Below are 24,046 nucleotides of genomic sequence, written 5' to 3' on the forward strand. Positions count from 1 at the left end.
GGGATGTATGTGCGGCTACATGCGTGCGGACGTACATACATCCCCATAGACGGCAATAGGTGCACAGAGCGATGTGGTGCCACTCGTGTATGGCACCATACTGCTCCATACATGGGGAAAAGATTGAACATGAAATAAGTTTTAATATCTTTACTTATATCGCAGCAAACCAGTTTTTTGGTGGACAATGCATGTATAAGGATAGTTTTCGCCAGTTTTTTTTAATTTTCCGCCCCCTTGCTACTTTGGGGTGAACACCCCAGTCCGCCATATTTACTATGATTTCTCCTGGAAAACTGAGGGAGGCTATAGCTGAAATCTGCACAAAATCTTATATGTGAATAGACCAAAGCCTTTAATAGCCAATCTTGCAAAAATAATTTAAAATGGTGTTGTCTTTTCAATCAAAAACACCAAGGAGCCTCAAAGGGAGCCTAAGACCAGAGTGCTGTTTTTAGTAGTGCCCAGGTTCCCACAGACACAGTAAACAATAATATAAAACTGTTTTTACAAAGTCTCTAACTTTTATGGTTAATGATATAAATTAGATTAAATGAGGGTGTGATCTACACAGGGAGCCAGGTAAAGTTTAATCCAAATTATATCATAATAAAAGTTATAGATTTTGTAGAAACAGATTTACATTATACTTTACTGTGTCTGTGGGAACCAGGGTACTTTTAAAACAGTCCTGCTGTCATAAGTTCCTTTTAAATAGTATCTTTTGGATTGATTCTTTACATCAATTACTTTTTGCTTAAAGGGAACCCGTCACCACTATTTTCACAAATACAGGTAGTGACAGGTTCCTATAGAGCTCTAGTAACTATCTGACCGGGCGTGGCCTAATGTCATGTGACCAGGGTGACATCATCAAAGGTCCTTGAGCTACTTAATATGAAAACTATACCCCATGTACATATCTGACCACATAAAACCATCACAGCAGTCTCCATGGACTTCTACTCCTCTCCATGCAGGCTGCTGTGATTTCATGTGATAAAATATGCTGTGATTTCATGACATATATGCTTAGTGTACAGTTCCTAATGCTACAAAAACTATAGGACCTGCGATGATGTCACCCTGGTCACATGACATTATAGCAGCATACAGAGATAGGGATGGGGAGGAGCTGCTGGATTGAGCCTGAGGAGGCCATGCCCACCTGGACTCCATGTAGCCAAGCTTAGTTTCCAGATAAAACTATAAAGTTGAATATATGGGAATCTCAGGGGCATAATTTTTAGCTACAAGCAGGGTGTCAAATAGTTATTAGAGCTCTATAGGAACCTGTCACTACCTGTATTTGTGAAAATAGTGGTGACGGGTTCCCTTTAATTATCTTCTGCTACATTTCCATAATTTTAAAAAACAGTTCAACAATTTCAGAATCTCATTCTCTACTGGATACCGTGATTTCAGCCCATTTGGGAATTCTTTTTCTTGAAGAAATAAGCCTTGAGATATATATCTCAACCCTTGTCTGGGCAAACTACTTATCTGTGTCTTGCCTGACTATATTTTCTTTCACATCAAAGTAAGAGGATGTAATTTTTTGCAGTTGAAATCACAAATTCATACAGTATCCTTTTACCAATATAAAATACACAATATACTATAAATGGGGATATCATAATGTAATGACAATTTATAGCACTAGCAATGCACAACATTACTTTGTGGAGATGCAGGAGCACAAGGTCCCAGAGGAAAGACGAGTTGCTCCAGAGCACCTGCCCACATTTTTACTCACATGACATCAAATGCTTGTAGATGAGTTAACATTATATATATTTTCATACTGACACCCTGGCTCCTGTTCGAATAGGCTTCATGTAGGTTAAATGTATCAATTGAGATATATTTGATGAATCTAATCAGGGCCAGCCCAGGTTTCAGTAGGCCCCAGGGCGACAGAGCCTCAGTAGGCCCCCTTGCAGTGAAATCACATGGAGGCATTAAAAATTCAGAAATTTTCCTTTCCTACAATATACCCTAGTTTATCATACCAAACAGCCCCCTCATTGTTATTTTCTATACAGTTACCTCATGGTTATTTTATATAAAGCTCCCCTTACCCCTTATGGATTCATTAGATACAGCCCCCTCACCCCTATGGATTCGTTATGTACAGCCTTATGTTGGCCCCAGCAATTGCCCAGGTATGCCTAGGGCTGGGGCCAGCCCTGGATCTAATTGTCTCATTATTACTGTTTTAACTGAATAAAATATTACCGTATGCAACCCCAATCTGAAACCCAGTGTGGATTCGGCAAACAGTGTATTCTGATGCTTTGTTGCCTGGTATATGGCATTTCTAATCTGCCAGAATAGGAACAGACCATAGCAATTCAGCATCACTTCCATTTAAACAGCTATAAAACATTTAGATTATTAAATTCTTCCATATTAAGCCTAAAGGGCCTAAAGGGAAATGGGAACTCCTATATTTTTGGTCCTACTGTTTACAATACCAAAGGAAATATATTTAATGGGAATCTAGTTTACCATTTATACTGAAATTTGACCTTTGCTCGTGTCGGTCTTCTATCTCGGAACAACCTCACTGACATGACATATCTACAAGCAACAGACAATCTCATTTACAAAAATAAACAGAGAAAGGAACCTCAATTTATGACACAATTCAGAACAGATAAATCTGACACTGAAACAATCTATGAGGTATAAACCAAGACTCAAGGATCATTGGATCCATATAATTAGAGTATGTGTTGTCCTTACTAGACTGGATTTCATAATCTGGAAAACTTCTGAAGTACAAAATCAAAGAAAACTATACTCAGACTATAAGAATATTGTTAATATGTTATATATAACATGTATTCTATAATGTATAAAATGCTGATAAGAAGATTTTATTTGCACTCTATGTCTTGTGTGATTCTCTGGCTGTTTGCCTAGTGATTTTGTATTACATTGCACTTTTGATTCTGACTCATATTTGATGACTATTAGAGATGAGCGAACACACTCGTCCGAGCTTGATGCTCATTAGCGTACTCAAAACTGCTCGTTGCTCAGACGAATATTTCGCCAGCTCGAGAAAATGGCATCTCCCGCCGTTTTGATTTTTGGCAGCCAGAAACAGAGCCAATCATAAGCCAGGAGACTCTGCATTTCACCCAGCATCACGTGGTACACTTACACGTCGATAGCAGTGGTTGGCTGGCCTGATCAGGTGACCCTGGAATAGACTAGCCCCTGCCCGCGCTGCTCGCATCATTCTCCATCTGGATGCCATTAGGGAGAGAGCTGCTGCTGCTGCAGGGATAGTGTTAGGGTGTTATATTAGCTTACTGTTAGTCAGGAGTGAGTCTACAAGAACCCAACAGCCCTTGTTAGGGCTAGAATATATTTTTTTTTTTGCTTGTGGCTGGGCTTGCTGGCACTAGTAGTGCAGCTAGTACCATATTGTGACGAATTTGCAGGGAGACTTGCGAACGTTCTATTTAGCTGTTAGTGACACACATATCCATCTCAAACACCTAAGTGGGACAATTTATTAGGGGTTTGATTGAATTAGGCACAGTCTGACGATTTTTTTTTTTTTTTAAACTTAAAGTCACAGGCACAGCACAAAATCCAGTTGTGTGCTGTCAGTGTAGGTTAGAAACTAGCCATAGCAATCATCATCATCTTCTGTGGTTGCTGTGTGATTTCTTCTGATCGTTTTGTTAAAAAAAAAATATACAAAAACATTAAAAAAACACACACAAAAAAAAAACAAAAAACAAAAAAAACACAAAATAAATTTACAGTTTACACTTTAATTTTGAAAATGTTGAACCCGAGGGCTAGGGGTAGGGGTAGAGGACGAGGGCGTGGGCGTCCAACTACTGCAGGGGTAAGAGGCCGTGGTCCTGGGCGGGGTGACACACCACCTGCTGATGAGGGAGCAGAGGAACGCTGCAGGGTTGCACTCCCTAGGTTCATGTCTCAAGTTATTGGGACTCGTGGTAGAGCACTGTTGAGGCCAGAACAGTGAGAACAGGTGATGTCGTGGATTGCGGACAATGCTTCTAGCCATTTGTCCACCAGTCAGTCTTCCACGCAGTCCACCCATGTCACCGAAATCAGCACTCCTTCAGCTCCTCCACCTCAGACTCCTTCCCCCCAGTCTGCCCCCTCCCAGGAAAATTTGGCATTTGAACCGGCATACTCTGAGGAACTGTTTTCTGGACCCTTCCCAGAGTCACAAACCACTTGTCCGGTTGCTGCTGAGCTCTTTCCCGATGCCCAGGTTTTCCACCAGTCGCAGTCTGTGGGTGATGATGACATTGTTGAGGTAGTGGAAGAAGTGTGTAAAGAGGTGTCGAACGATGGGGAGACACGGTTGTCAGACAGTGGTGAAGTTGTTGTCAGGGCAGGAAGTCCGAGGGGGGAGCAGACTGAGGGATCGGAGGATGATGAGGTGACAGACCCAAGCTGGGTTGATAGGCCGGGTGAACACCGTGCTTCTGAGACGGAGGCGAGTCTATACCCCAGAAGCTGAATGCGCAGCGTTCAGCTGTCTATACCCCAGACGCTGGAGCGCAAGAGGAAATACAGTGCAACCCACCCACACGCCCAAGCCCTCAGCGTCCACATCTCCAAATTACTCAGCCTGGAGATGCTGCCCTATAGGCTGGTAGAGACCGAGGCCTTTCGCAACCTCATGGCGGCGGCCGTCCCTCGGTGTTCGGTCCCCAGCCGCCACTACTTTTCCCGATGTGCCGTCCCAGCCCTGCACAAGCACGTGTCAGACAACATCATCCTTGCCCTTACCAACGCCGTTTCTGACAAGGTCCACCTGACCACGGACACGTGGACGAGTGCTGCCGGGCAGGGCCACTATATATCGCTGACAGCAAATTGGGTTAACTTAGTGGAGGCTGGGACCAAGTCTGACCCTGGGGCTGGTCATATATTGCCGATGCCGAGGATTGCGGGGCCTACCTCGGTCCAGGACTCTCAGGCCTACAATGCCTCCTCCTCTTCCCACCCCTCCTCCACCTTCAACTTCAACCAGAACTGGTAGTCAGGTCAGTCAGCTTCCTCAAGTATTCAATGAGGAGTGAACGTGGATGTCTGATATCTGTCAGGTGCTGAGGAGTCCACACAGATGGTCAGTGGCGATGCCGCCATCATCAGCCTCACCATCCCGCTGCTTGGCCTGTTGAAAAACTCTCTGGTCAGTATGAAGTCGGAAACTTTGCGCTCGTCACAAGAGTAGGGGGAAGAAGATTCCATTGTTGATAGCCAAAGCACCCTCAGGTCTGTTTCTCAGCGCATATCGGAGAAGGTGGAGGAGGATGAGGAGGAAGAGGAGGAGAATGTTGGCGAGACAGATGAGGGGAGCATTGCTCAGTCCTTCACTGTTCAGCGTGTATGGGCAGAAGAAGAGGAGGTGGAGCAGGAGGAAATGGACAGTCAGGCCAGTGAGGGGAGTGAATTCTTGCGCGTTGGGACTCTGGCGCATATGGCAGATTTCATGCTAGGCTGCCTATCCTGTGACCCTCGCGTTCAAAGAATTTATTCCAGCACCGATTACTGGGTATTCACTCTCCTGGACCCACGGTACAAGCAAAATCTTTCCACTCTCATCCCTGGAGAGGAAAGGAGTGTGAGAATGCATGAATACCAGCAAACCCTGGTGCACAAGCTGAAACAGTCTTTCCCTTCTGACAGCGCTAGCGGCAGAGGGCTTACTTCTGCGGGACAAGTAGCGAGGGAGAGTAGGCGAGCAGGCAGCTTGTCCAGCACTGGCAGGGGTACGCTTCACAAGGCCTTTGCCAGTTTTATGTCACCCCAGCAAGACACTGTCACCTGTCCCCAGTCTCGGCAGAGTAGGGCTGATCTTTACAGAAAGATAGCTGACCACACCATCGTCCTAAATGATCACACAGCTCCCTACAACTACTGGGTTTCAAAGCTGGATATGTGGCACGAACTGGCGCTGTATGCCTTGGAGGTTCTTGCCTGCCCTGCCACTAGCGTGTTGTCTGAGCGGGTTTCCAGTGCAGCTGGTGGCATCATCACCGATAACCGCACACGCCTGTCGACTGACAGTGCTGACAGGCTGACGCTTATCAAGATGAATAAAACCTGGATTTCTCAGGACTTCCATTCTCCACCAGGTGAAAGAAGCTCAACCTGAATAACCGCCATAACCAAGCCAATTACTTATAAGAACAGTACTACACTTGATCTTATACAAAAGGTTCTTAGAAGTGCTGTTTGTAGCCCCGCCTGCTTTGAAAATTATAATTTTTTCAAAGTAAACGCTTCTAGCCCCCAGGCCCATTTTGGGTGGGGAGGAGCCGAGAGACAGGGGCTTGGACACGCGAAAGCTCGCCTGGCAGCGGACCGCCAGCTCCATCCCAAGATTAGGCAGCCTCAGAGGCATCCATGCATGCTGTCCCTGCTGTTTCCTGTCCATTTTGCCTCCACGATCCTCCACAGCGTCCACTAATGTCTCCATGCGCAACTTTCAACTATCTATACCCCAGACGCTGAAGCGTGAGAGGAAATACAGCACATAATCCCCTTATCAAACGAGCTGTGTCAGGCAGAATTTTCAGGTGTTTCACCAGATACATAATGGAACTCTGTCGCCGCCATGCTGGAGACCTGAAGTTGCAATCATAGCAGCGCAATATTGATGCCCCATACTGTCGCTCTTAATCATGGAAGTCGTCTCCATGGCTGCCTCCACATGTCGTCCCCTTATCAAACGAGCAGTGTCAGGCTCATTTTTCGGGTGTTTCACCAGATACTTTATGGAGCTTGGTCACTATGTCGCCACCATGCTGTGTTATCGACTAAATATACCGTCAACCTTTTGTTCACATAGGAAATCATTTCAGCGCTTCTTGCTGACCTCCTTTGGTTCCGCTCTGCCGCCTTAACCAGGCAAAATACTGATACATACAGTGCTACACGTTATCCTCACCAAAAGGAATTTTTTTAATTGGTTTGAAGCCTGAGTCCATTTTGGGAATGTCGCCATGCCACTCTCTAGCCTGCTGCTGCCGCTGCCTCTGCATGCCATCTTCTATAGTGTCAGGGTCAATTATTGGATGTTTTAGATGCTATCTAGCCTCATTCAGCCACTCTGTCATAATTGCCCATTGGCGTGATTAAGCAGCCTCAGAAGCATCCATGCATCCCCTGCTGTTTCCTGTCCATTTCCGTGGTGTTTCCATCATATTCTGAGGTTTCCAGGTGTTCAGACAAGCTTCCCTGTGCAGACCCTTGGTCCCCTTGAAAAATGCTTGAGTCTCCCATTGACTTCAATGGGGATCGTTATTCAAGACAAGCACTTGAGCATCAGGAAAAGTTTGTCTCGAATAACGAGCACCCGAGCATTTTAGTCATCGCTCATCTCTAATGACTATCCTTTTTTTTTTGTATAGTCTTGTCCTTGACCTTGTCCTTGTGTTTGCAATTTGGAGGAGGAAGGGAATGTTGACCAGTTGTCTGCTAGTGCTTAGGGAAGGTAGTGCAATCAGACAGGGACAGCTAGGAAGGAGGTTTAGTTCCAGGGCCCACTGTGTTTGTCTGTTTCACCAATCCATTCCCTGACCTTGCATATCATCCAGTTTCCCAATACCAATGATTATCTAATGGGACAGTGCCGGGCTAAACATGGAAGACAGGAAATGGTGTATGTCTTGACAACTTATAAAGTGGTAACTTAATGCTGTTTTACACTTGTGATGAGGTCTAAAACCAGTGAAACAGTAAAATTCACTACTTAAATATAACAATGTACTTCATTTAGCACATTCTATAAGAAGTCAGAAAAAGTCAGTGAGCAATAACATTATCATGTCCTTGTACGTCTTTACACCTAGGGCAGTCCATTTCCTCACCATTTTATTTATCATTTTATGAGAATATCCTTAAGACTCATTAGGGAAAACAGTTTTCCGCTAACCAGCATTTAATAAATATGCCAGCAAAAATGAAGGAACAGTGTTGCATGACAGTGTAAAACAGTTCATCCCCTCTGGAGCTATCAGGCAGCTGAGAAGACATGCAAATGTAATACTCAGTCTTCCAAATCTTCTTTGCTGCTCAGTCTGGAACGTTCCCAAGTGATGCTGTTCTCGCTTACAGTATTTAACCCAGTGTGCACTCTATCCATGCCTCAAAGCCATCACAAGTCTTATTCCACATTCCAGAGCTATAAGGCATAACTCTATACAAACTAATTTGTTAACACAGCCTTAGGTCACTGAAAGATTTCTTCTGAAAATTGCATTCTGGCTCAATTTATAAACCTTAAATAGGAGTTCACATGTAATAGCCTCCATACTATATTACACATTTTTCCTTTGTGAAATCAATTTACCCATTTAACTGGTTTCAACAGAGCTATTAGTAACCAAGAGCACTTTTACTTACAATAAAATATGAAAGTATTCTTTGGCTGGATTTTTCATGTCTTGAAATGAAGGCAAAAAACAACTGTCAAAATTCTAAAATATGGTAAATATTAATTTCAGTCATAATTTAAAGCAAACCTGTCACCAGGACACACATTTTCATCAAATGACAGACTTCTTAGCATTCTTCATACCAATTTAATACCAATTGCTTTTATAATTAACATAAGTGCTTCCATTTACTTTTAAAAATATATAAAAGTATCCACCTGGCTCCCTGCCAGCAAACTATTTCAAATCACAGGGACGTCAGTTACAAGGCATCATCATCTTTTGCTCTCTCTCCAACTCTCTCACCCCCTTCCTCACTCATCCAACCGTTAGCTGACCCCATACTTCAAATCTCTGTCCATTCAAGTATGCATGAGGGAGGGGGGAAGGAAAGAGAAGGATCTAGCAGAGCAGATGATGATGACAGTTTTGATAAGTACATGAGAACCTCTCAGGTGAAAATGTGTGATGACAGGTTCCCTTTAAGGCAGTGATGGCGAACTTTTTGGAGCCTAAATGCCCAAACTTCAACCAAAAGCCACTTATTTACTGCAAAGTGCCAGCACAGCAATTTCAGCAGTAATTTTTTTCTCCTTGTTCTTTGATAACATTCAATCGTTCAGTCTCCTTAAGACACCAACGCAGTTGAAATTCACCTATCACTGTAGGAAGATTCTGTCTGGTGAACTTCATGCTGGGGTGATGGCCTGGGTGCCCACAGAGGGGGCTTCGAGTGCCCCTCTTGCACCAGTGCCATAGGTGTGCCATCACTGCTTTAAGGGATTAGACAGGTTTTGATAAAATAGCATAACATAAGACAGGAGAACGCATTGGAGTGTATTTCGGGACGGCCTTTATATACTCTCTAGTCTCATGTTATACTCTGGATTTGACAGAAATTGCATATTAAAGCAGAGGTAATTGTAATGTATCTGAATGTTTATGTGTTCATTAACATTGTTATTTTAAAAAGAAACTTTTAGCAGAAATTTATTAAATAAAATGTCTTCCAGATCCTGTTTCTTTCATAGTTCACTGTGGTGGGATCATAGAGAAAATCAACTTTGAAGTGAGATTTAAAATGGCAGCAATGAAGTAAAGTTTGGAATGCTCCTTCACTATAACTGAAGGACCTTCACCAGGGTACATCATAAATAGGTCTCCAAAAGCCTGAGTAAATGATGTCATTCACATCTGAAGGAGGCGTTCTGATGCAGGGTGAGCTTGACTTCAGTGCTGAACTGATTGTATATAATCAATTTACTCAATCTCATTTCAAAGAGTGATATTCTGGATGATGTTGTCACACTGAGCCACGAAAGGAACATAATTTAAATACTCTGCTTGACAACATCTTGCTAGTGGTTTATTAGGCAATTTTCTACTGATAGGTTTACGTTTTAGGTTTTTAATGATGTTGGATCTCATTAAATTCATAAAATAATTCAAGTTGCACCGAGAGAAAATACTGTATAATGCAGTATAAGTTGGCATGTGAACAATACAATGCATGTGTTACATACATTACTTGCACTGTCCGAAAACTGATAAGGAACTACATAATTAAATCTTTCAGTCAAGTTATTTTTCTTTACACTGCTGCCAGCGTATGTCATGTTTGGAGATTTCACAATGTTTTTGGCGTTATAAATGTAAACCTTCCAGGCATGATGTTCTCAAACACCAAGTATTATAAAACATTATTAAAAGAGGAACACAAAAGAGTCGTGTAGCTATCACATTTATTGCAGAAATGCACATAAAATTTTGTGTCCTTTGTATTTTGTTCATAGATGAAACAATAAAGGGATTTTTGTGATCCCTTATATTCCATGTAGATCCTGCAACTAATCCCAACACAGAGGCCCCCGTTTATCAAAAATAATGCAAACCTGTAGTTGGTCTGTAGAAGGTGCAGCTTGCGTCAAATTCATGAAATGTGTTGCATGTTCTTCATGAATCTGGTGCTCCCTGCACTGCTCCAACAGAGAGCACCAATTTTGTTTGTTGCACCTTTAACATAGGGCGTGCAACACACTTCTGTGGGACTCTGCATGATAAATGTGTCGGCTTGGAACGCCCCTGAACCGCGACACATATGTGCATGCAGTTTGCACTGAAAACAATGTCAAACAGAAAACTGGTGCATGGGGTCAGAATGTTGGAGAAACATGTATATCATTCTAATCAAGGTTAAATGGTATGATATATTTTTATTGATTTTTGAGGCAAGGAGGTGTCAATAAACAAAGATAATTAACTGCATGAGTGGTAAAGTATACATGGAATAGTTGGCCAGTCGCTGCTTTTATTTTCTAGAAACGTTCCTGGAGTACAAGTAAAAAGCACTTTTCCTCCACACTAGTACATTTCCCCCATTGTACAGAAAACAGATTGATGGTTAGTGAAACAAACTGACAAATACGTCATCACAGGAGCTATATAAAATATATTTGTACAAGCTGCTTGGTGTTCAATACATGTCCCTTTCCCTTATATAAGACTTTGTCATCATGATACTAGTGTAAGGTCTCATTTCCTACACAGGCTTATTAAATGCATCATAAAGGCACTTCATTATTCCAGAGATAGGGGGACGGTTTACATAATTATCCATAGCAGCACAGGTTCATTAACCTTAACTGTGTTCAATCTCCTGGCCCTAATGAATAGCGAGAACACGGGAAGTTTTATTTATTAAAAGTGTCCACACTGATAAGCTAATAACTATGCACTACTTCCTCTCACTGAACAAAAATTTAAAATTAAAAAAAAAAAACACAAATTTCAGATGTAAATTATTTGAGCAAATACCAACAAAGAAAATACAGTTAAATCAGGATGGGGGTTCTCTATGTGTTCTGAATTTCAGTTACTTTCTTCTTTAAAGGAATTCATGTGTTCTCAAATTCCTAAATGTCTCACTTTTGATTTGTTTCTGTGACACTATATTCTGAATTATACATGTGTTGCTGATTCCATTATGAATTACTAGTTTTAACTCATGATGGAACAAAATAGTTCCACTACATACAAAGGACAGAAGAGTAAGGGTGATTATACTCTTTTATGAGGTCACTTATTTTGGGGTAGCAAAATTCAAAGGTACTATATAGAAACAGCACCAGAACCAAGCTTACTAAATAGATATGATACCAGAACTGTCAGCAAAACCAGCATGTACAGCCAAAGGGGCGCACAACCAGACAGTGTTCCCTTGACACATACAGTCACACTAGCATCACAGCCACCTGATTTGGGACATACTGCTTACAGCAGAGCAACAAGGAGCAAATCTACTAAATTACAGTAAAATAATCAAAGACAAATGTTATTAGACAAAATATCAAAACAGATATATTTTTTTTTAGTTAAGATAAGGGGTGGCAACCGCAACATTGTTATGGACATAGTAACATTTTACAAAATTGAGAAGAAAACAACGTCTGCATTGCAATGGACATTAAAACTCAACCCAAACGTCATATACAAACCATTAACAAACTATGAAGATTACATTTCCTTTTTTCCCCTCCCTTTTTCAACCCCCTGCCCTAGTGGCTGGAGCAAACTTACTGTATAATCTACTAATTTCTTTGGCCTGTCAAACAAAGCCTCTGGCATCACTCCCGCCCTATTCTCTCCTACCTAATCATAATATTCTCCTAGAACCACAATCAAGCTTTTCATAGTGTATAATATGATAGAGTGCAATCGATCTAATATTTCCATAAAATATCAATATAGTTTTTGGCATCTCCATACTATGTGGATTAAATCTGCAACCACTAATTCACATCTGGGACATTTCTCCTCCCTATTACTTTTAAATCTACTTAAGAGCTCTGGGGTATAGAACACTTAATGTAACCAAAGTACTTGCAAAATAACAATTTTCTAGTAGTACATTTAATCATTTTTAAAGAATCAACCCATTCCTCCTCTGATAGGTTTAATACGTCATTTTTCCATTTATCGTAACAGTACAGAGATGGACAGACTTACTCTCTGCTTTCCAAAAACCAATACCATATATACTCGAGTATAAGCCGACCCGAGTATAAGCCGAGACCCCTAATTTTACCACCAAAAACTGGGAAAACCTACTGACTCGAGTATAAGCCGAGGGTGGGAAATGCCAAGTATATAGCCAGCCAGCCCCCTATAATATACAGCCTGCCCCCAGTAGTATACAGCCTGCCCCCAGTAGTATACAGCCACCCCAGCCTGCCCCCAGTAGTATACAGCCACCCCAGCCTGCCCCCAGTAGTATACAGCCACCCCAGCCTGCCCCCAGTAGTATACAGCCACCCCAGCCTGCCCCCAGTAGTATACAGCCACCCTAGCCTGCCCCCAGTAGTATACAGCGTGCCCCCAGTAGTATACAGCGTGCCCCCAGTAGTATGCAGGCTGCCTCCAGTAGTTTACAGCGTGCCCCCAGTAGTATACAGCGTGCCCCCAGTAGTATACAGTCAGCCCAGAATTTAAAAAAAAAAAACTTATTTACTCACCCTCCTGTGTCCCCGATGCGCAGCGCTGCTCCCCTGATGTCATTGCGGCTCCTCTTCTGGCTTCCCGGCTCCTTTTCTTGCTTCAGCGCCGTCTTCTGTCTTCTTTAACATCGTGTTGTTCTCTCCCATGTAGCGCCTAGTATGACGCACCACTGCTGACGTCATACTAGGCGCCGCATGGGAGAAGAACAATGGCGGCCCCCAGCACGATGTTAAAGAAGACAGAAGACGGCGCGGAAGCAAGAAGAGGAGCCGGGAAGCCAGAAGAGGAGCCGCGATTACATCGGGGGAGCAGCGCTGCGCATCGGGGCCACCGGAGGGTGAGTACATAAGTTTATTTTTTTTGTCCATTTTTAATTATTTTTTTACAAGTATTGACTCGTGTATAAGCCGAGGGGACGTTTTTCAGCGCATTTTTTGTGCTGAAAAACTTGGCTTATACACAAGTATATACGGTATATACTCCAAACATTAAACATCCAATTGTAGACTGAGATCTAAATATATTGAGAAGGGGATGCTGCTCTCTAAATTCTTTCTTAGATAGTCCTATCGGAACTAGGCATACGAGAACCAGTCTCCGGTACCTTTCCCAGTATCCAGTAATAGCTCATCCAAGGTTTCAATCCATTTACCCCGATTGGCTGATGCACAATTACTTCCCTCCCCTTCTTACCAACATCTGAAGCCCTCAGTAGCTGCCAGTGTCCTTTCTCCATCACCCCACAGTGGAGCTTTCCGTATATAACCCTTCTATCCTAGTTCGGATTTAACTTTCTCCAAAAAAGTGAATAATGAATATTGATATTTTAAGTCTTCTTCTACAAAAATGTTTGATTGTAACAAAACTCCATATATTGCAACCACACAAATATTCAGATTTTTTCTTCAACGTGAACCAAATTTTACCTAATCCGCAATCAACTATATTTTGCATATTGTTTAGCTATAAAGTATTTCCCAAAATCCAGAAGGGCTAGATCTCACTCTTCTACTGGTGAATGTAGCTTTCCTAAAATTTTCCGTGCCCTCAAAATCCCCACCATAAAGTCCCTTTTTATAAACGTTTTTTATATATTACTTAACTCCGCTAGGTAGCCAGCTTATAGCTCAAAGAGGACCACCTGTCACCTGTAAAAACGGCACTAGGAGCTGCTTACTGAAGTAAGCAGCTCCTAATGCTACAACAGATGCAGCATTGTTACACTGCTAGCTTTATCGTAGACACTGCCGCGCTGTACACTAGAAATGCCGGTCCGCTCTCAAAGTGGTCCAGCGTATTCATGAGGAGGCGGTCCGAGGAGCTGCCTCTTGCTTGTATCGCCCCACCCACTCCATAGGGCGGCGGTGATTGCCCTTATGAATATGCCAGACTGCTTTGAGAGCGGTCCAGCATTTTTAGTGTACATCGCGGCAGTGTCTGCTACTGTTATTGGAGGTTTCTGTAACACTGCTGCGTCTATTGTGGCACCAGGAGCTGCTTACTCTTTATTTTTTTTTGCAAATTCTTTTTATTAAGATTTTAACATTACATTTATATATATATAACAGTACATCATAGCATATATAAGGTTCCATCAAAACGTGTTTCTATATCATGAATCTATTTAGGTACTATTTTGCATAATGCAGCTACTTTACAGAGATAAATATGTCTATTCCCTATTAAGGCATGGGATTTTAATATCTCGTAGGCACTTGAGAAACAGCAAAAAAGAAGAAGAGGAGACAGAGGGAGAAGGGAAAAAAAGGAAAAAGAAAAAAATATAAAATAAATAAATACAAATAAGAATAGAAAAACAATTATATAGAAAGCTTTAAACTTTTATAAAAATATATCATTGTTCGATGCATATAGTATCCATTTTTCCCATTTACTATCAAAGTTGGTTGTTATTAAGATGGCTTTCTCGTTCAAAAATTTCTCATATTGATAGATTTGCTTAAAATTCCTCATAATTGATTTTAAATCTGGACACTTTGGCTCTTTCCAGTATAATGCTATGGCTTTTCTTGCTTCTGCTAGCATTCTAGCTACAGACCATCTACATTCTGGCAGGATTATCTCCATATTTAAATTAAGTTCCGGACTTAGCTCAATTAGTGGGCACCAGATCTGCTTGATCAGATTCTGGACTTCTCCCCAGAAAGTTTTAGTACTGCTGCAGTTCCACCAAATATGTAATAAATTTGCTCCCTTCTCTTTACAGCGCCAACAGCTGTCACTTTCTAACTCAGAAAATTTTGCTAGTCGTGATGGAGCTATGTAGCATCTTGTCTGTAGCTTACGAAGAGTCTCAATGTGGTTTATACAATAATATATTTGATATGTCATGACACGGCTAGTTGCCACTGGCTTAGTGAGAATGAATTCCCCAAATCCTTCTCCCAATTTATCATATAGCCCAATTTTTTTTGGCACTCAGTACTTTGCAGGTCTTTATGAACCATAGAGATTCCTCCCTTCAATGTATCCGTCCCATATAGGAATTTATTAAAATTGGAGCATTCCGATGGATTTTCCCTTAACCTCTTCAATAGATTGTTTTTAATAACCCAGCTCTTTAGACCTAGATATTGCATAAACAGTCTATTAAATAACAGCTCATCTTTGCATAATGTGGAGAGAGGGATCAGCTCCCCATTGGCAATTAAATTCTCTAATGTCCTGATGCCTAATTTTTCCCACAGATGTAAATGAAGGTTTAGACCTATTTCCTTCAGAAATTCCAATTTGATGTCTCCATAATTAATATTTATACGCAAGTTCTCTTTGTTTGTTTTTTTATTCCAAGTATACAAGAGATCCTTTGTTGTTCGTAAGAAAGGTTCTAACCTAAATGAGGCCAAGTATTTTAATAAAATGGCCCCCTTTACTGTAATTGGGCCAATTTCTGCGTCTTCTATTTTGGTCCAAACGTTGTTATATTTATTGTCCCAGAAACACTTAATTTGCTCAATAATTACCGCCTTATGATATAATACAATATCGGGGACTCCCATCCCACCTTTCTCTATTGATGTTATCATTGTTTTTCTATCTATCCATAAATTTTTACTAAGTTAATTCTTGTGACCCACGAGAAGGGTAATCTGGCAAATTTATCCATTTCCCCTGTTAACTTTACCATAAGTTTTTTCAAATTTAGTTTAATAATTTTTTCAATTGATTTATCGATTAAAACTCTTAAATACTCTATTCCCTTTGTAGGCCAAACAAATTTAAAGGCAGTTTTTATTGCCAGGCTTTCGATCTTGGAAGTATGAATCAAGATGATCTGAGACTTTTTTTCATTCAATTTATAAAGGGAGACCTCTGCATATTCGTCTAGAACCACCCTCAATCTAGACATAGATCTCAGTGGATCTTGGCAGGTAATAATCACGTCGTCTGCATATAATCCAATAGTATAGCTACCTGACTTAGCAGTAATTCCCTTGATTTTGCTATCCAATCTGATAGTTTGTGCAAGCGACTCAATATATAGATTGAAGATAAGGGGTGACACGGGACATAAGGGATAAGTAGCTCCTAGTACCGGTTTTTACAGGTGACAGGTCCTCTTTAAGGCTCAGCCCCATTTTTGTTCTCTGACATGCGTCACTTTATATGGTTATAACTTTTACTTACTCAAAGCGATTTTTTTTGTCACATGTAGTACTTAATTTAAGTGGTAAATGTTGGCTGATACGTTTTTCATTTATTTATAAAAAAAAATTAAAAAATGCTGATTTTTTTTTAAACATTTGCCATTTTTACTATTCTAAATTATCTAGTTTCCAGGCAGATAGTTTCATCTAAATTAGTTGCTGAATAATGTTTCCCATATGTCTGCTTTACTTTTTTAGAATTTTTTTTAAATGTTTGGATAATTTATTTTGATGTTACGCAGCTCACAAATCGAACATCGTTTTTCCGTATTTAGAAGGAGATTTCAGAATTTACTTTTTTGGGGGTCATTACTGTTTTTGTTGAAATTTGAATTATATATTATTAGAAGACCCCTATACATCAACCCATTTTAAAATCTGCAACCCTCAATCTATCAGAAACAGCTCCATCAAAATTAAGGTGAAATTTAGAATGGTCTGATTTTGTTGGTAATACGTTCATTTAGCTCTAAAATGTAAGCATTTACATAAGTTTAAAAGAGAAAAGCCATCTTAAAATTTGTCATGCAATTTCTCCTGAGTACGGAGATACCCTACATGTGGAGGTTACTTGTTGTAGGGGCGTAGAGCGAGGCACAGAAGAGAAGGAGGGCCATGCATCAGATAGTTTTTCCTTATAGAATTTAGTTGTATTTAGTTGGTTTATTGAGCTTAATGGTTTATTGATTTAGTACACTTTATTGAGCTATAAAATATTTTTTTTACCGTTAATGTTTCTATGCAAGGGCTTATTAATTTATGGGATGAGATGCATTTTTCAGTGGTATTATTTTGGGGTGGCTATGTCCTATTGCTGAAAATGTATTATAGGGAGGGAGGTGTTATAGAAAAACATCAATTCTGTAATTAATTTTTTTTTGTGTTCACAATATATTCTAAGTAATATGTTTGATTTATTCAAGGATTACCACAATACCAAATTTCTATATCTTTGTCATTTACCGATTTTGTACAATAAAGTAATAATAAGTAAATAAATGTGAGGAAAAAAATCTATAATTTCTGCATTATGGTTCAATAAGAGTTTATTGAGTAAAAACAGAGTTGTGAAAAAATGACAGTAGTATGAACAGTAAAAACAAAGTGCAAGTACCCAGAGACCTACATAACGGTCCAAATATTCGGGACGTAGCCCCATAATGTAGTCATGAGTAATGGCAAATAACGCAAATGCAGACACTCAAGGCACCTTTTTGCAAAAACAAGTGATAAGAACAAACTGGAGGAAAGGGGGTAAGGGGGAGGATGTAGGGGGAAGGAAGGGAAGGCAGGGGAGGGGGGACAGGGAGGCCCCCCTGGCTCTGTGGGGTCTTTGAAAAAGATATAAGTGTAACGGGAAAATGGAGATATGGAAAATACCTCAGTTATCAAGGGTCACCCGTAAGCCATATGGCAAACAAGTCCGAGTTTCTCCACTGAGTCCATTTCGACCAGGTGGAGAAATAGGTCTCCATCCGATTGCCGTCCGACGCGCGGAGTTGTTCCATGCGGCAGATACGATCTACTTCCTCGACCCACATCAAGCGGGTAGGGGGGGTCGTAGATTTCCATAGTCTGGGGATCACCAACCTGAAGGCCACCAAGAAATGTCTTAAGATACCTTTCTTAATGTCGCGAAGGCGACCTGGTAGCATTGAGAGTAGCGCCATTGCGGGTGAGAGATCCCCAGAAGCTCCACAAATATCCTTATAGAGGTCCCATACGGCAGACCAGATGGAGGCCACAACCTTACAATCCCACCAAACGTGACGCATAGTTCCCAGAGCGGAGAGGCAGCGCCAACAAGTTGGCGAAGCAGATGGTTACATGTTGTGGAGGCGAACTGGGGTCCTATACCAGCGAGTAAGGATCTTGTAGTTCATTTCTTGTATTTTACCAGAAACTGACATTTTGTGGGTGAGAATTAGGGATTTATCCCACGATTCCTTGGTAAAGTTCTCCCCTAGTTCCTTTTCCCAGGACGACATGTATGGCAGGAGATGGTCCTCGGTATCGGTATCAGATAAAAGCCTATATAGGAAAGACACACCATGCGAAGGTACGATTTGTTTAGAACATAGGTTCTCGAACGTGGTTAGGTCCTTGAAAAAACACTCTGTGGGGTTCAGGGAAGCTAAAAAGCTCCTCAATTGGAGGTAGTGGAGCCAAGCCCCTGGGTAACTTCCCTTTTCACCTAAAATATCAGTGAGGGGGCGTATTCCTGTATCAGATATAAGGGCGACAATTTTTCGCGGTTTCCCGTCAATAGGCTCCAGGAGTGGGGAGGATGTGAGCACTTGGGGGAGGCCTGGGAATTCCCTGGCAGGAGAAAGTGGGCCAGGGATGTTGGTTACTTTAGAAGTAGATGCAAACTTGCTCCAGGCTTTCAATACCCCTGACATTAGGGGAGAGACTCTCAAGAGCTCCCAGTTGGTTTTGGGGGGTAACCAAAATAGGCCAGGTAGGTTACTAGGTTTGGGGAAAGCACTCTCAATACCAACGCATAATTTGTCTTTGTTCTGTGAAGCGATGTCAAGGACCACTTTGCATATAGATGCTCTATAGTAGCGGGTAAAGTCCGGTAATCCTGCCCCCCCCCCCCCCGTCCTCTTTATGTCTAGTCAGGAGGCTGTATTTTATTCTGGGGGAAGAGTCCTTCCAGATGAATTTAGTGGCAAGTTTACGTAAGCTTTGAAGAAAAGATCTCGGTAGGTCTAGTGGGAGCGTCTGAAAGAAGTAAAGGATTTTAGGTAGCGAGTCCATTTTAAGAGAGTTTATTCTGCCAAAACACGAGAGCGAGAGGGAGCTCCAGGATTTGAGGTCTGTCTCTAGAGATCTAAGAAGAGGGGCGTAGTTGAGGTCAAATAGTCGTCCAATATCCGACGGGATCCGGACTCCTAAGTATTTTATATGACCATTAGCCCAGGAGAAGGGAAGGGAAGAGCGTAGTGAAGGGACCATCGATTCAGGTAGGGAGATGTTAAGGATGTCGGATTTTTGTATATTGACCTTAAAGTTACTGACCTTGCTATATATCTCGAATTCTTTCAAAATGTTAGGGAAACTGTTGACAGGGTCTGTGACATACATAAGTAGGTCATCGGCGAAGAGCGATAGTTTGTGATTTCTACCCCCTACCCTGACCCCCCTAATCGCCGGGTTTTTCCTCAGAGTGTGCGCCAGAGGTTCCATAACTAGGGTATATAGAAAGGGTGAGAGAGGACAGCCCTGGCGGGTGCCATTACAGATAGGGAAAGGAGCTGACAGGGAGCCATTGACTCTGACGCTGGCAGATGGGCCTCTGTATAGAGCCATGATCCTCTCTCTCATGCGACAGCCTAGGCTTACTCCTCTGAGCAAGGCCTCGAGAAACCCCCAGTGGACCCTGTCAAAGGCCTTTTCGGCGTCTACTGTCAATAAACATAGGGGAATCCCCGAGCGCCTCGCCCAGGAGGAAATAGCTAAAGTTTTTATCGTGTTGTCTCTCGCCTCACGTCCCGGGATAAAACCAACTTGATCTGGGTGTATGAGGTCGGGGATGAGAGGGGAGAGACGAGTTGCTATAATTTTGGCGTACATTTTGACGTTGATATTAATTAACGAAATAGGCCTGTAGTTGCTACAGATTTTGTGATCCTTACCGGGTTTCGGAATTACCGAGATATGAGCTCTTAGAGTTTGGGGTGAGAAGGGACAGCCGCACGAGATAGAGTTGAAGAACTTGGTTAGGGTCAGAGCCAAGACCTCGCCGAAAACTTTATAAAACCTGGGGGTGAACCCGTCTGGTCCCAGGCTCTTACCTATTTTAAGGTTTTTTATTGCGGACATGGTCTCACTAGTGAAATCACTATCTAGTGAGGAAGCCGAGTTCGAGGGGATCTTCTTATGTGGGTGTTTGTCTAGGTAGGAAGAAATCTCCCTATTTATCGAGGTCTGAGATTCTGGGTCTGAGGTTGGGTTTAGATTGTAGAGAGATGCGTAATAGTTCCTAAACTCCTGTAGGATCCCGGCTGGGGAATTAATAGTGTCTCCCTGAGGGGAGATGAGAGAGATGATTGGGGGTTGGGAGGATCGTGGGTGGAGCGCTTTGGCAAGAAGCTTTCCGCATTTGTCACCATATTCATAATAATCCTTCTTTATTTTGTCTCTGAAACAAAGACTTTTTTGATCTAGAATCTGGAGAATCTGGTGGCGAATAGCGGAAATTTCAGCTCGGGTGACATCTAGAGGGGAGGTCTTGTTCGAGGATTCTTTCGAACATAACTCTGAGAACAAGGAGAGCAGTTTGGCAGAATTTTCCCTCTTGAGACGGGCTCCGTGAGACATAAAGGTGCCCCTAATGTTTCCCTTCAGTGTCTCCCATAAGACTGGAGGAGGCAACTGAGAAGAGGCGTGGTCAGACATGAACATAGCTACCGTATCTCTGACCTCCGTTGTACAAAGGGCGTCATTCAGGAGATTGTCGTTAAGTCGCCACGAGAATTCTTTCGAACGTCTGCCTATGTTACCCAACCATCCGTATACAGGGGCGTGGTCGTACCATAGGATGTTGTCGATGGAGCTCTTAGGGCCTCTGTCTAACAAAGAGTGGGAGACAAATAGGTAGTCCAGCCGACCATAGCTATTGTGGGCATAGGAGTGGTGGCTGTAGTCCCTAACACCAGGATGCAGAACCCTCCACAGATCTATCAGTTTTAGTTGAAGCATGGTGTGTCTTAACCTACGAATTGCAGTTTGTGATACCGAGGACCTACCTGTGGATGAGTCGAGCGAGGGTTCAAACGCGATATTGAAGTCACCACCCAAGATTATTGCTGATCCTTCAGCGAAGTCGGTTAACCTCTTCGTAAGCCAAAGTGGACCTGACCCTGATTTGGAAAATAAACATTAGCAAAGGTGAGAATATTACCAAGGAAATCAATTTTGAGGAAAATAAATCTGCCCTCTGGGTCTACCCCTGTACTTAGCACCTTGGGCTGAAAGAACTTGTGGAAGGCTATAGATACTCCACATATTTTTTGTGAAGGGTGGGGGCCATGGTACCAAGATGGATAAAATTTACTAACACATCTCGGGATCTTGTCGGCTTTAAAATGAGTCTCTTGGAATATGGCCACCATGATTCTCTTCTTGTGGAGTCTATAGAGAATCTGACTTCTCTTCTCGGGTTTATTGAGGCCTCTAGTGTTATATGTACAAAATGTTAGGACTGTCATGAGGAGTTAAGTGAGAAGCAAGGTCCGATTAGTGACCTGCAAACCTGAGAGAGCCAGGAGGGGAGGGGAGGCATGGGTAGGGAAGAAGGGGGGAAAGGAGAAGGGGGGAAGGAAGAGGTATACAAAATAAAACATAAGCATAAACATAGACATATACATATACAACCCGGGTGCCATACGGTACCCAGTCAGACTAAGTAGTGGCTATATAAGCCTTATGTGGCGACTAGCACCACCGCCCAAGCTGGGGGGAACGCGGTAAGTGGGAGGACAGAGCCCCCGGCCTCGCTAACAACATGGTGACCTAGAATAGGTCTTAATTGTAGGGCATCCAACACGGAAAGATTTAGCTAGAGGATAACTAACATTTGTAAAACAAAGAACAATGAGGCATATTTCAAGATACTTATAGTAGACATGGCAGTCCATCTAGTGGTCCGGCAGTCAGGTTTCGGAGGATCGGTCGGCAGGCTTGTTAGGACTTTTCCTGGTGGGGGTCACCCATTTCTCTCTTGGAGGGGGTACCGGGGCCGAGTTGACTGTTGGCCAGTCCGGAAGTGATATTAGTGGGAGCTCAAAGGTACCCAGGAATTTGGGCAGGTCGCCCAGAGATCTGAATACGGCTGATTTACCATTTTTCTTAGCTATGAGCTGGAAGGGGTAACCCCAACGATAAGGGATGTCCTTTGCTTTCAGTTCAGCCAAAAGAGGACGCAGTGCCTTACGAAGTTGGAGAGTTCTTCTAGCCAGATCTGGGAGTACAATCACCTTAGAGCCCCGGAAAGAAATCTCGTTTAAGTCCCTCACTCTGCGAAGAATAGTTTCTTTCTCCTTTTAGAAGTGGATTCGGCAGATAATATCACGGGAGCGACTCGGGTCGGATGGTTTGGGCCCGAGGGTACGGTGAATGCGGTCAATTTCGAGTGGAGATGAGGACGGATTGCCTGTTAGTTCTGAGAAGAACGCTTGAGCCCACTCTTCCAGTTGAGAAGGTTCGACCGATTCGCTTACTCCTCTTATTCTCAGATTGTTTCGGCGGTGCCGGTTCTCAATATCTTCTAAGTGAGATAGAATGTCAGTAAGATGAGCAGCGTGTTCTTGTAGAACTTGTGAGTGAGAATCTAGCTGTTCCAGTATTTTCTCCTGGACTGTTTCAGACTCTGCCACCCTGGGGCCAATATGTAGAATTTCTTGCTTTAAGCCAGCAATATCCCTCTTATATGATTCTTCCAGCCTCATTAAAAGCCCATCCATTTCAAGCTTGGTGGGAATAGCTCTGATATGAGCTTTCCAGTCCCAATCATCGTCTGGTGTTGCACACATGGGAGAAGGGACATCTCTGGAGGCTTGTGGGGAGCGAGATGTGCTCTGTGTGTGGAGGGAGGCCACGAGGTGGGGGAGCACGTGGAGGAAGAGCCAGGGCCTATATCGGAGCCCCTGGAAGGTAAGGGGGGGAATGGCTCCGTTATATTGGTTAGCGGGGGCCGCTCTGATGAGTTGGGGGGACTTACAGCTGAAGCCCGGTCCTGCTCCGTGTCGGCGGCAGCCGCTGCGGAAGATGAGGCAGCCGGCGCCATCTTGGACGCCATGCGGTCCGGGGTGTCCGGACCCTCGGTGGAGCGGAGGAAGCGCTGAATACCTCCCGGAGGCTGCTCGGGGACTGCAGGGGCTTTTCTGGCTCTCCTCTTGCTAACCATGCCAGGAGGGGATGGTTGTGGATGCCCGCGGGCGATGTTACAGCGCGGTCAGCCGGGAGATGTGCGTCCTACTCCTCCATCGGCTGGCCACGCCCCCCCTAATTATTGCATTGTTAATTTCCAATTTTTGGTCTATATAGCTGAATGAGAGTTTTTTTTCAGGACACATTGTGCTTCACAACATTACAATTTTTGTCTTGATACATTTTTTGATCACTTTTTATTGCATTATATATGGGACAAAATAGGTAAAAATTATTATTTGGGGGGGGGGGTTAATTTTTTTTTACAGCGTTCATCAAGCAATGATAATGAATGTGTTTTATTGTACAGGTCATTATGGACCCTGCGGGGATGCCAATCAAGAAGGAAATCTCCCTGCAGCAGTGCGCTTATCATAACATTTAAAGGGTTAACACCCAGGATTGGAGCTCGTTCTGGCCACGGGTGTTACACAGGGATGTCAGCGGTAAATTACCACTGACACCCCGCGATTCCTGATGCTGGCTCAGCTTTGGTGCAGA

The 24,046-nt window shown here is 42.8% G+C and overlaps 1 protein-coding gene across 3 annotated transcripts in view; it reads right to left on the bottom strand.

The window, feature by feature from the left end:
* The window catches only part of TMEM117 (transmembrane protein 117), a 257,186-nt gene that overhangs the window by 12,812 nt on the left and 220,328 nt on the right, over window positions 1-24,046 (bottom strand). The gene's annotated exons all lie outside the window — the stretch shown is intronic.

Source organism: Engystomops pustulosus, chromosome 4 (genome assembly GCF_040894005.1).
Source record: "Engystomops pustulosus chromosome 4, aEngPut4.maternal, whole genome shotgun sequence".
Lineage (NCBI taxonomy): Eukaryota > Metazoa > Chordata > Amphibia > Anura > Leptodactylidae > Engystomops > Engystomops pustulosus.